We start from the raw sequence: 14,216 nt of genomic DNA on the forward strand, positions 1-14,216 counted from the left end.
TTCACTGATGCAGAATTATATTTTAATCCTATTGTTTAACAGCATGACTTAGAGCTGGCAGCAGCTTAACTTGTGGAAATAACGTAAGTCCAAGATTTGTGGTGATTCTGGTAGTTTTTGTTTGGTTTTTTTTTCTCTTTCTAGATCAGAGATTAAGGGATATCTCAGTATACTGTTAACCATATGTCCTATTTCAAGCTTTGTTAGATGATTATAAACTGGGATTTAAAAAAAGTAATTATTTAAGCATTAATCAGTGATCTTATGATAACATTATAGCAATAGACCTGTTGTTGTTGATCCTAGGATTTCTGTAGGGTGTGTTTGGTGTAATGTGTATTGGCAGAATTCTCTAAGTTGATATCTCCAAAATAAAAACAAGCTGAAACTTCCCAGAGGCAGCTGAATTAGGCCTGTTCATGGCTTTCCTGCCCACATTCTCTGCTAAATAAATTAATACAGTTGTTTCACAAACTGAGGGAGGGTTATAAAGGTAGCTTTACTGTGACATTAAATCTGTCTTGAGAGCTTTTCCAGAAATATGAATAGTAATTATATGATTAAACAATAAGGAAACTTTTTGGGTTGTGCACTTCCTCAGGCTATTAACCTAACCACTAATTAACCAACAGGAAATTCCAGACCTGAAAGTTTCATTATTGCTATACTGAACTGTGAAAATATAAGTGTGTTAATGAGGATTTCATTATAGCCATCTGTAACTTGTTTTTAAATTGTGTCAAGGCAGAAAAAATATAATGTACCATCTGTTACCTAGCTGTATCAAATTGACATGAAAAATATTGGAAAAAAATCCCACAGTTTACAACCCCGGTTGTCTCTTATTTCTTATGTTTTATTCCTGGCAACCATCGCTCCCATGTCAGTATTACCTATCATGGTGTAGTAACATGTCATTTACGCCTTAAATGCTGTATGTGGTTTACTTTGACATTTCTATATTGTAACTTTTATACCTGGGGGGGGAGGAGATGCTGACTTCTCAAAATGATAATTTGTGAGTGATTAATGATGTCTTAGTTTTAGTGTCATTCTCTCAAGTGTGCCTGAATCACCAAAACTCAGAAGCTCAGGATTTGCAATTTGCAGTTCTTTTCGGTTTTAAGTGAACAAAAGTTCTGGATAACATCTATTAGTATGCTCTCATTCTCTGACCTGCTGAGCACGAATTGAAGCATTTTGCTCATCAGGTGCTGGGGTTTTTGCCGCTTTTATCTTAACCCTTGTGTTCCTCTTATTTGTCACAAACTATCCCAAGTCTCTTGATTTCTGGTTCTGTTTGACCTCAATATTAAGGGAAGTTGTTGTGTACTACCATGCACTTACCAAGAAATATTGTGGATTCCTAGTTATCAGATGTGTGTAGGTGTAATGCAGGTGAATCTGTAGGTGAGAAGAAGGTGGTGGGCCCATGGCAAAAGTTCCAGAAATTGCTCTTGAACGGGGTGAGACAGAGAATTGGCACAGAAGAAAGTACTGAAACAGTTTTGGAATAGCAAGGCAGATCCTTAGCCTGACCTGAATTAATGACTCAGGTCAAAAAATGGGCTAATGTTTGTGTATTAGCTTTTGTGTTAGTTGGATCTGTAATGTGAAAATGAGGATAAAAGGTTGTAATTGAGGTAGAGAAGTGAAAGGGTCAGGCACCAATTTATGGAAAGTCATACTGTCAACTGGCAGCCCATAATATGAGCTTGTCCTTTGGTCCATAGATGCTTTCTGAGTAGGCACTCTCTTTTTGTTCTGAATTTGTTCAGTAACTTGGACAGCTTATTGAGGTCTCTTAAATACTACTTATTCAAGGCAAACTAAACTTGGTGGCTGAACTTAACTATAAAAGCATGTTTCTCTGCAGACTGATGCAAGAAGCAGAGTTAGAATAAAATGAGGAACTCTTTGACATAGCAGTGTATCTACAATGTAAATGTCTTAAGGCTACAAAAACAGAAAAGAATTTAAGGGCTCTGCTGACCAAATGTATGAGGAAAAGCCTGCTGGCACAGTTGTGCTCGTCCTTCAAAAGGCTCCTTCTGGTCTCTACCCCAGAGCCTTTTAGGGAATTTAAGCAAACGTGGCATAAGATAGTAAGCCTTGTATGGTAACATAATTTGCCCCAAAATAAGAGCAGTGATGTGGGAAATGTTCTGCTATGAAGGTGAGGGCATGGCACCTTGGAGTTCCATTGGGATTTGTGCTGAAACTCTTAGTTCAACATGCTAATGATCTAGGAAAGCAGCTGAATAGTGAGGTGACACTGATGACAGTAAGAAGTTATTATTCATTGTAATAAGAGGAGATGACTCTGAAGAATTGCAGAGAGGTTTTTCAGAAATAAATGGATAATAAAATGAGGTTCAATTCACTTTAGATAGACTTTCTACAAATCAGTTTGCCATGTACATTAGCAAAGGAATAGAGAACAAAAGGGAAAACAGGATTTTGCGGATGTATAAATCTCTAATGACAGTACAGTGCATGGTTCTGGTCTCTGTCATATCCAAAAGGATTTAGTAAACAGAAGGTTCAGAGAGGATCAAGAGAGATGGTCAAAGGTGAGATAAGGCTTAAGGGACATAAGAGCTGAGTGGCCATGTCATTGTGTTCTTACATTTACCTTTTGTACATGTACCAATTTGTTGTCTTCTAACTCTTCCAAGTAAGTGAAAAGAGAACATGCAACAGAATTGTCTAATGATGATGCATGAAATCCTTAAACCAAATGTTAAGTAATGGTAAAATAATTAAGTCCCACTTAATGTTGAGTGATGATACAATCTAAAGTCAACTTGCCTTGTTGATATGTGACTTGCATAAGAAAAACGAGTTCTTGGTCTGCTTCCAAGCCATTTGGAAACCTCTTGTCAATGCTCTCTTCTCCAATTATTTTTGATATAACACAGCTATTTGTCTTTCCCTGGAGACTTGACTGTGTTGGTCCATCACAGATGAGATGTCATCTCCGTAGGTACAAAGCAACCGAAGAAACAGAGTATTTAATAAAGCAAGAATTTAATCTGAAAGAATGCCTATTCTTAGCCTGGTAATCTGGGTTTCCTGCTATTCTTGCTGCTTTCAGATTTTAGTTTCTCATGGATATTATTAAAAAAAATAGTCATTACTATTTCAGGGTTATTTCAGTCATTACTATTTCAGGGTTACATGAAGAATTAGATAGTTTTAAAAAAGTCTTTTGTTTATAACAGTAGAGACAATAGGTTCAAAGAGATCCCACCTTCACAGATATGTCTCTATTGGGGATCTTTAAAAACAGATAATTCTGAGAAGCTTTTCCGTGTGCAGATTATTGATGCACACCCATTGAATTCTAACAGTGCATTGGGCTTTTGGAGTTATGGTTTGGATTTGGTTTTTTTCCTCCCCATTCCAAAATGCTCTGGGTAATCACAGACAAGTGAATCTGAAGGTATTAAAGATCTGAAAATGAATACTGGGAAAGTTTTGGTTTATTTTCTTCGTCTTATCTTTTTGGTCATGGAAACAATTCTTTGGGTTAAAGAACATGAAAGATCTGTACTAAAATGTGACCTGTACAGGGATCTCTTTAGGAAGTGATTTGTATTTAGCCCTATATTGTCATTCTATTTCGCAAAATTAAGACTGTTTGCTTCTTTAAATATACACAAGAAATTATAAATAAATTATAAATTCCAGTTTATGGTTCATTTACATACTTTGCCTTTCATTGCTGATACTATTCAGTGGATGTTTCAGTTTTAGGAAGTGTTTGTTACACAGCAATGCTAGGATTTCTAATATAAGTAGATGCTTTATGATTAATTGTATATTTCTAGCTATAGCACTTAGAGCCAGATAATAACTAATGCCTCCAAGAGGAATTCACAAATGTTGTGTCCTGTGTGGAACATACCTGCCATAGGCAGTATGTTGATGTTTTAGCCAACACTGATACCCTGGATGCAGCAAACTTTTCCCACTGGCAGTGTTGTCCTGCAACCCTGGCTGCATCTTCATTATTGCCCTTCCCAGCTTATCAGTGAAGTGAAAGGATTTTTATTCTTTTATTATTAATTATTGAAGTTTGGTTGCAGACTGCAGTCAGCTTGGAACACAACCAATTCCTCTAATTGTTTCATTCAACCTTACACACATTTAGGCGAAGCTGACGTAGATTTCTGTTTTGTGTGGCATAATGTGGGATGGATGCTGGTGATAGGACTTCTCGGGTAAGAAAGGTCAGATAAGGAACTGTTGGTAATGGTGTTTACTCAGCACACAGGCACTCACACACAGATATTTTCCTCTCACTGAAGCTGTACTCAAACCACTTCGAAATACAGTGTGGCCTGATACAGATCTAGAAACAGCATTTACCAATGATAGAAACCTGCAGGATGTTGCCACTGATGACAGCACTTGCCCAAAGAGCTTGTTGACTGCATTCCTTCCCACTCCCTGGGCAGACTCAGCTGCAAGCAGCCATCCCATGACTGTATGCAGTAGGGCTGACTTTGGGAAAAGGTAACTGAATTGAGCATTGCTTTTAAGCTGCTTTTAAGCAGCTTCTGGTTTTAATTGACAATTAGGTCAAGCTTCTGTAAATTACCCTACTTGAAACACTTCTGAGTTGTTTTGGTTTTTTTTGTTTTGTTTTTTGGTGATAGCATAGCTATTGTACTTTGCTTGTGAAATTGATTTGTGAAGATTTTAAATTTCAATAATTTTGTAGGTAGTACTGATGAAAATTAACTGGATGTAAATGGCTATTTGTGTCTGTCTATTATTCCACTAATCACTAAACTATGCTCACCTGAGGTGTTCAGTTGGATATCTTACAGGCAGAGAAATGGGGAAAGCTAAAAAGAATGGATGGAAGGACCAGTCCTAATTCTAAAAACTCCCCTTAAACCTGTTTTGCGCAAATAAAAGGGGTGCAGAAAACAGGATTGGGTTCTTTTTATGGTATAAAGCCACAGAAGACATAACAAAGCTACTTAATGCTCTCTTTTGAATTGGCTGAAGTAGATATGTCAGGATTACAGGCTGTACAAATCTCTAGATGTACTCTGTAGGCTGTTTGGTCAGGTGGTGGGATTATAAATAGGTAGGCTTAGTGATGTCAGCAGTAGCAGAAGGGAACAGTGAGCTTGCCATGCACACACACACACCCTCCCTTCTACCTCCATATGCTATTGAAGGAAACTCACCTGATATTAATGGAGAAGAACCACCTGTGCTCTCTTGGAGGTGAGCAGAAGAGTAGTGTAATCAACTTTAGCTATTATTCTTCCTTCTCCCTTGTTTATAGGCTGAGCAGAATGGCCTCAAAGTAATATTTGTGTTATCTTGTGTTGTCCTAACAGCTGCTCTGAGGAAAAATATTTACCAATACTTATATACCCGCAGTAGCATGTAAGTCCTTGCTCTTGGCAGCAATGCAGAATTCAGGTGTAGGGCAGTACATAAATTGCCAGAACTTAAATATAGGTCTGTATGAAGAAACAAGAATTAATGTATATTGTCCTTTCGCAGACAAAGTAATAATTCTACAAAAGGTTTTTAAAAACCCATCCCTGGCTAAAAGATGAGGGTGTATAAAGACTTACAAATTTATCCATGTGGACAGACTGCTGAAATTTCAGTGGTGCATTTCTGGGTGTAGAAGCTGTTGCATATTTTAAGTTGATATTTGGTGCTTAGAAGCTCAAATGAGGTTTTGGGGATTATTTTAAATGAGGAATGCTGTTATTTCATGCAGACTGTAAAGCTTTTCTGATTTCTTTGATTTACATTCATCAGATTTTGATCTAAAATTTTTTTGGGGAAAAAAGGCCCCACTAGTTGCTTGTAATAACTTGTAAAAATGAATTCTTTTGGTGTTTAATATGGTAGAGTGAGTCCTTGCTGCGTATTCTGTGTATTCCTTCAATTTTGTATATTGCTTTCATTTATCATGGAGAGCATTAAAACAATTTTGTAGTACCTAAATGGACTAAATACCTAAATAACTGCACAATGCCAAGATGGACTTTGCTTACAACAACAAAGAAAGAATTTAAGAAATAGTGTTCAGTTGAACTTCTTGTAAAAGTCAGTATGCTGCTGGCACTGTATCATCTGTTAGCATGTTAAAAACTCAGCAGTGAAGTATGTGGGCTGTAAACTGGCTGTGATAGTGACAGTTGAAGAGGATGCAGGGGTGAATATAGAAGTGAAGTATAGTAGTTAGAGCAAAGCATTCATTAGGGAAGTTTCTTTACATTCCTCAGAGCAGAGTGCTGGTGGTTATAATTATTATACAAATAAGAAATTTTCCTACTTTATATTTAATGCTGAATCCCTGTACCTTTTTGCAGAAAGTGCAGAGGCTTTCTAGTGGAAGTAATGGGTCATCCGAAAGAGCTTTGGTGTTACCATCATGCAGGGAGCCAGCTTTCTTCAAAGAAATATCTTCTTTCTTCCTTGCCTATTGCAAGAATCCAGTAAGATATGGATCCAGGGGATTTTGAGTGTGCAGATATAAGCAGAGAAAGGGGATAATGACAGCGCTTGTGTGCAGATGGGGATGACTTTGGAGACAAAATAAGAGCATTCATCTGGGGCCCTGAGCTGCCAACCAATGAGGGAATTAAAGTGGGACAGAGGGGAGGGAGGTCCTGCTGTCAGTGGCCGCAGAGGTGGCCATGCCAGCTGGTCGGGTTTCTGCTGTGAAGAGGGCTGGCATGGGACTCGTGGCCGTGCTTTGTACCACTCATCGCCCCTAACAGAGTGTGTAAGAGATGAGGCTGGGGCTCCAGCAGCAGCACTGGCATTTGAGGAGATAGTAAATGTGACCCTATTCCTGAAGGTAAAAGGTTTTTCCACTTGGCTTTCTGAGGAGGATGCAGGCAGGGGAGTGAATGTTGAGGAGGCAGCTGTAAAGCATGAACAGGAGAGTCTGGTGGCAGGTAGGTACTCAAAGCATTTCTTAGTTTTGCAAGCAATGTTAGCTGAAGATGCTTGGTGTTTCTGTTTGGGGAACTATAGCTACAGTCCTCATTGTTTGGGAGAAACTTCTTTATTATATCATACCTTCCAGGATACTAACTGCCAAGATGCTTTTCTTGAAATGTAGTAAATAAAATGCTTGGTTTAGTACAATTTCTTAGCTTAAACTTAACTCTTTTTTCTCTTTAATTTTCTTTCCTTTTTAATTTTGTAATAAGCAAATTTTTTTGCTGACACGGTTGTCTGTGTAGGAACTCTCTATACATTCATCATGTGTCACCTAGTATCTCTGTGTATATGTATATAGATATACACACAGATATATTTATATTTAATATTCTTGCTCCGAATAGGAAACCTTTCTTGCTTCCCATTTCCTTGCAATGCTTAATGTCATCTCTGTTCTTCAGTTTACTGAATTTGCCTATTTCTTGGTTATGTGAATGTACAAAACATTTTAAGTGTTACCAAATTCTAGGTATATAAAGGACATAACTGCTAAGAGGAGGCATCTGGCAAACGAAGAACTTTCTACAAGGGAGAAAACTTGTTCTGTTCCAAACACCTGCAGCAAAAATGAAAACAAGTTGCAGTGCTTTCTAAAGTTGCATCACTATGCTTTCTCAATTATTCTTCCCATATTTGAATTTTCAGCTAGGAAGTGGGACTATTGCAGTTGAACCCCAGCCTTCTACAGCAGCTAGAAGGAGAGGGGTGAGATTTTGTCTTCCCTGTTACTGTCAAGCTTCTTAGCTGCTGTTCTGCACTACTTTATCTGTTACCCACCTACATCTACACCCGCGTACCGATATTTGAGATATATGTGTATATGAGGGAAAAGGGAAGGGTCTGTATTGACCTCTTTCCTGGCTGCTGTGATACTGAATGGCTCTGCTTTTCTTTTCCTTATCTTTCCCAGCCTCTAAATCTATCCAGTGCCTGCCTCCAGTGTTACTTCTAAAACATGATTTTGAACAGGAGAGAAAAGCAGCAGCAAAGCTCAGATAAATTGACAATTCTTACTTCTATTGATGTTCAGAATAGCAGCTGGAAAAGCCACGAGCAGAGCTAGGTGCTTCATCTGCAGGCTTTGAAAAGTCAGTGGCATTGTACCTGCTTTCATGGCTGGGAGGTAACAACCAGAAGGACAGATTCAGGTTTTGTTCTGTTTGAGAGGCCTTAATTGAACTTTCTCACTAGTCATGGAAGAAAAACAGCTGTATGAGCAACCTTTTTAGCAGTTCTTGAAAAAGATTTGAGGGTTTATTTTTAGTGGAGGTAACATACGTTTGCTTGAGTTTTAAGTATTTGTTAGATGTATTAGTGTATCAAAGGTTAAGCTCCCCCTTTCAGATCAAGCTGCTCTTTGTTTTCTTTTCCTGTTTATTCAGCCAGTTATATATTACTCAATTACTGTTACAGATTTACTGCTTTCTCTTCCCTGCTCTCCTTCCATTCTGTCAGGTTGTTTTGGTAACTGTAAATATAATAAAGGCTAAGTGAGCCATACAAGGTTTTAATAGTTTTGAATGCCATTCAGATTTTTTGTTCTTTCTTTTGGTAGTATATCTGGGTTGCTTTTTGCAGGTTTTACTTTGTGAAAATTTTGCACAAATAGCTATAAGTATCTGCTTTTTGCAGAGGTATGTTACACATGGACATGCCAAGTTTGTATTTTGTGTTAGCCCTATTTACTTCAGGAGTTTAAGTTCTCAACCTCTTTAGAAGTAATGTCATTGGAACTAATTTTCCACTTCACTTTATTTGCTAGGGTTTTTTTGTTTGTTTGTTTTTTCCCCCCATAAGAAAAAGAAATACTTCTCTTGGCCCAACAGAATGTGTTGATGTGTAGTAACAAAACTTTTGTATCAGAACACATTTCTATAATCCCTCAATAACAATAACAAACTTTATGCTAATTTAGAGGAGAAAGTACTTTTTCTTTTTTTATCCTTTCTTGCTTACTAGGATTCTAAGCTTTTGGCTCTCTTCCTAAGAGCAAAGCAATTCTTATGCCTAGAGGGGAGCTAACTGTGTTTTGTTGGATGGTACAGGTCAACACTAAGTCAGCAGCTATCTGTTCCCAGGGGTTGGCTCTTTCATGTGTTTTAAGTGAGCTTGAAAAGATCATTGTAATATTAGTTATAATGTGGCTTTGAAGGGCAATGAATTAATATTTTTTTCTTGAAAAAATTTAAATCTGTGCTTTAATTAATTACAGTGTATGTTTATACCAGAGTTAGTGCCCCTTTAATGTTAAGAGGGGCACAGTTAAAAACATGCCCATAATATACAGACTTGTGTTTACGTTGTCTCAGAATTGCCTCTTTTTCCTTTTAATGAGAGAAAACATTTAATGAATTATGGCTCAAATACAGTCACTTCTGTTTTCAAGACTGTCACTGCCATGGGGACAAATAATCAGAGAGGGCAAGTGTCTGTTCCAAATGGTCTGGAGGGAACTGAAGGATTTATTTGCTGCTTTCTTGCTTTTAGTGTGAACCAGACATCCAGAGATTCCATTAAGCTTTCACCTTACTGTCATGGTTACCGTCCCAGTTCTGTGATTTATTTCTCTCTAGGAGAAGACTTTAAAAAAAAAATCTTCAGAGCAATGAGTCTAGCTAGGGGGTAAATCCACACATCCCATTGACTAGGGAAACTTTTTCTTTCAAAAGATCTTTGAAAACATGTCCTGATTCCAGGGATGCCTCATTTTCTTGATTTTCTTTGACTTTATTTATAGAAAGAGAGTGGAAATGCATTTTACTTTTTTTTTTCTTTCTTTATAGCAGTCATCTTAATAAAGGCATGAGTAAGAGAACATCTGCAGATGATTTGTTGTTTGCTGGAACCTCGCTGAGTAAATCCATAGAGATAATCTTCAAAGATCACTTAATTAATAACATTATCACCCATAGCATTAGTTACTGCCATGTCAGTTGATATATCAGTTGCACAATGAATTATGTGTTGGCAGAGCTAAATACCCCGTGCCTTGTTTTATGCCATATTATTTTTCTCTATTATTTTTAAAATACCAGTACTATTTACAAGGTTTGTATCCTTTCACTCTTGGGAATCTGTCTAGAGAAGTGCCCTGTAAAATAACCCGTTATCACAAAAGATTTACAAACTGTTCATATTTGTTCCTCTACCTGGAAATTAAAATATGTTTCTGAACTTGTTTTTCTTTCTTGCTACCTATTGAGCCCCCTGCTAGACTCAATATCTGTACAATATGACCTCACATTCTTCCCCAGATAACTAAGTGGATGAGTTTAGAATCTGAAAGATCGTATTTCTCTCTGGAGCAGATACAGCAAATATTTTTCTTTATATTGTCCTACTTGTATCATAAGACTGGCTTGAAGGGATAACCTAAGAATGGACATTGTTTGACTCTCATTGATCCGTACCTTGATCTTAACATCTAACTGGTGCTTTTATAGCAGAAATAAAGGCAGAGATTGTATATCAAACAGTGATATTGATGTTGAGATGAAAGCCTAGTATCAAGGCTAATAGTCATGTTACATATATGCTCTGGGGCTGGCACAGGAAATGTTTGGGCAGCTCAATGTTAAGGAAAAACATTAGAATACTGCTGTATGTCTAACTTAAAAGTAATCTTTTATAAGGCACTTAGGGCATTTCAAATTTTGTATAGAAACCTGTGTGCCTGGTAATAATTTAGTAAAGATGAATAGAATTTATTTTTAAAGTATTTTTTCATGTATACTTATGCCTGAAATATATAGCAGTGATTTTTTTTGAGTGACCTGCCTTGATAGCTTCAGTCATTTGCTGGCCTATGATGAGCAGATCAGGTAGTAATGCTGCAGCTGTCTCCAAGCTTTTTCCTAGCAAATAGTGTTTGATCTTGAAGACTTGCAGTGGTGATGCTGTGAAACCCTTGTTCACAAAGAGGGAACAGAATAAACTTAGAGGACAAGTTTATTCTGTGAGCATTAAATATGAGTATTGGACTGGGAATGCTTACAGGTGAAATTAGGAGCCTAAATATTTTGTATACCTGCTGGCCAAAATTGATGTATCATTCTTAAATAAACCAAATCAATGTTTTTTGTATAGGCCTGAACTCTTGTTCAGCTGTTCCTTGTTTGAGAAGATTATGTGTGAGGTTTTGGCTGTCTGCTTATCTGACGGGGCAGTGAAACAGCATTATTGTAGTAGTCAGGAGAGCATTGTAATAATTGCTTGGGATGAGAGGCTGAAGACACAAAAAGCTCTAGAAAAAGCTTTGTTGCAGTGGCCTTTTTCTTCTCATTATGTGATCTTGGTATAGTTAGACCCTTTTCTGACTTTCAGTGAAAATAAAGCAGCGCTGCTTGTACTTATGGCAAATACAATTTTGTAAAGTTTGATTTTAAAAGAGTTGCTTTTTGAATGAAGAAGTGTTCTTCATAGTGCCATAAGTCAATTTAACCAACTGAAGTGTATCTGTTGTAAATTTTTAATGTACTATGTTTAATGAACTATTTCAGTACCTGAGAGATGACTGAATTGCAAGTGAGATCCTAAGGACCTTTCCTGTCCTAGGTGAATGCTATAGAAAACTTGAGGAAAGGTTCTGATGTTGGAGGTTAGATTCAAAATAATCTCAATGAGAGTATCAAGCTGTCTTTGTAAAGTCTCATGTAATTGTGTTCCAAATGGGAAATTAAGTGCTGTAAACAGTAATATTCTTTGATGCTGTAGCCTTTGATTGTACACTAACCTAGAAAATAGAATTCCTCTTTTTTTTTTCTCCTTTTTTTTGGGAAAGAGATTCTTACTGAAAGGAAATACTGGTGAAAACTGGAATATCCAGGTCACTGTAAGTTCAAGTATTTCTCATTATTTTGTAGTGCCTTTCTCTGGTTACTGATAGTTAAAAATACACTTCTTGTAACTTTATAACAGGTTTTTTTTTAAAATCAAATAAATAGATGTGGTATTTATTTACTGTGTCAGACTTTTGTTTAAAAAAGGCTTCTATGCGTCCAGATCACTGACACTGTTATTCTCTTTCTTTGCAAGGAGGAAAGCTGTTGAGATACAGCAATGACATTTTATTCTGTTGAAGTGGGATCTGAAGCACATAAAATGCTGACCTTATGGTCTTGGATTTGATTTAAAGATGCACTGTTTTTCTTAAAAAATGATAGTCTTCTATTTGCATTTGGCTGAAAGAATTCTTTAATACTGGAATTGTTACACAGACTAGCAGGAACTGTGGGTGGGACATAAGAAATTTAAATTTCTAAGACATGATTCAGTTCTCTGGGGAACAATATAATCTCTGCTAGATGAGAACCAGTTGAAGGCCTTGGCATAAGCAGTGGGCTCCAGGTGCTCTCATAACGAGGGAAATGGAAACTTCCCAGGCTGCACCACCTTGTGTTTATGGGTTCCTGTAAGAGCATTGTGGATGTCCCTCTGGCTGCCTTGTTCAGGGCTCGGAAAAATCAGAGAAGAAACATTTATTTATACTTTTGCTTTGGCTCAAGCAGTTGTTTAAACAGAAATTTTATGTAGAAGGCAATACATTGCTGGAATTGTTTATCTGATGATAAACAGTGGAGAGCACATCTCTTCCAGAAAGTTGGAATTGGGCAGTTTCAATGTCTGGTATATAGGGAAGGTTAGCCAGTTGGGGTAGGACTGGGATCCATGGGGAAAAGGAATGAGTGAAGACCCACATTGCATAGGATACTGTAGCACAATTTCCAGAGAAGTTCTTATTGTGAGTTGTGGCCTCTTTTGGTTAAAATGTCTCTTTAAATTCCCTTTGTATTAACTAATTCAGAGCTAAATAAGCTGCACTTCGCTTCTTCCTGCAGCTTTCCTGTAATTCTATAGTAGCCATGAAAATGAAGAGTATGTTTTTGGTTGTTCTAATTCCTTCTAATGTTTATTTTGAAAACTAGAGCAGGTTGGCTTAGGTTCTAGCACATCTGGAAGCTATCTGAACATGAAAGGTGCTGTAAGACCACTTACTGAGCACCTTTTTTCTGGTCTCTGAAGTGTTGTTTTTATATGATTGGGAATTACTCCCTTTGTTATGATTGTATTTTGTCCTACTAAAAATAACAGGCTTTGTTTTCAGGAGAAGAAACTGGGCTAACATCTCTCTCTGTCTTTTTAGCAAAATCATTACGAATCAACAGCTCTCCTGAGTTGCTGAGACCTGGTATAGGTTAAGAGGCAAGAGAGAACCAGGCTTTTGTTGGTTCTTTATGATGGAGAAGTATTTGAAATGATGGTATAGACTTGGAGTTACTTTTGGCGTTAGGATAAAATGAGGTGTGGAGGATGGCTCGGTGAGAAAGTTGCTTTCATTGGCTTCGTTTTTTTTTCGAATTTCTTCGAATTGCAGAGTAGGGAGAGGTGGGTAGGTAGGTACAAACTACCCCTGCAAGTGTATTTCCACCATCACCTGTTTATGTAATCATGGTCACTTGAATTGTTCTTGATGTCCAGTACCAGCTCTGGGGCTGGGAGTGCAGCCCAGCCTGCCTGTCAGGCAGCTGCTCCTCTGGTAAGGTGGACACAAACTCAAATAATGAAAAAGCTGGAAGACCAAGTGCAAGTACTTTGGGCTAAGAAGGAGAGATGAGAGAATTGGTGAGAACTGAAGAATAAAAGAGACGTGACATCTGCAAATGAAAATGAAAGCATTGGGATCTGTGTTGTTTAATAAAAGGCTGCAAAAAACTTGGCATGGCTTCTGAGAAAGTACGCTTAGGAATTTTCTCCTTTGTGTGTGGTGGAACACGTAAGCACAACTAACCATAAAAATAGTCAGATTTTCTAGAGCTGGGTGGGGTAAATGGCTCTGCACTGGGGCATGTGAGGCTTCAGCAGCTTTGTTAGACTGCCTGACCCATGTGTGTGTTCTTCATAAATACGTGGAACTACAACTGTTGCATATGTGTTTTGATAAGAGTATTTGGTGAGTTCTAGCTCTCTACAGTGTAAGCTAGACACTGTAGGAATAAACCACATTTATTGCCGTGCGTTATTAAGCGCTCTGGTGATAGTAGAGTTCCAGTGATAAAATTGCATTTTTCTACTAATGAGCAATGGAATCCACTAGTGGTGCTTGACCAGAAATCTTTCTGTGACACTTCTTCAAAAATTAAATTCTCTGATAGCTTTTAACAGTCATTTGAAGTTAAAGATGTAAGAAATAGTAAAGAAGGGGGGACAAGCAGTACTGTTTC

The 14,216-nt window shown here is 37.5% G+C and overlaps 1 protein-coding gene and 1 long non-coding RNA gene across 8 annotated transcripts in view; one reads left to right on the forward strand and one right to left on the reverse strand.

Moving 5' to 3' along the window:
- COBLL1 (cordon-bleu WH2 repeat protein like 1) overlaps nt 1-14,216 on the forward strand; it is a 78,710-nt gene that overhangs the window by 25,374 nt on the left and 39,120 nt on the right. Inside the window, exon 1 of one of the 7 annotated variants that reach the window (XM_085066603.1) lies at nt 6,820-6,947. The exons of the other annotated variants lie outside the window; for them this stretch is intronic. The gene's annotated coding sequence lies outside the window, so the exon portion shown is untranslated. Of the gene's footprint in view, nt 1-6,819; nt 6,948-14,216 lie in introns of those variants that run through there. 7 annotated transcript variants of the gene reach the window in all.
- On the reverse strand, nt 5,211-6,877 carry LOC146434707 (uncharacterized). Its single transcript, XR_014853489.1, has 3 exons — nt 6,766-6,877; nt 6,347-6,466; nt 5,211-5,368 (listed from the first exon to the last, which is right to left on the reverse strand). It is a non-coding gene; the product is annotated as an uncharacterized LOC146434707 (long non-coding RNA).

The sequence above is a fragment of the Lichenostomus cassidix genome, chromosome 7 (genome assembly GCF_008360975.1).
Source record: "Lichenostomus cassidix isolate B80296 chromosome 7, HeHo_3.0, whole genome shotgun sequence".
NCBI classification, from domain to species: Eukaryota; Metazoa; Chordata; class Aves; order Passeriformes; family Meliphagidae; genus Lichenostomus; species Lichenostomus cassidix.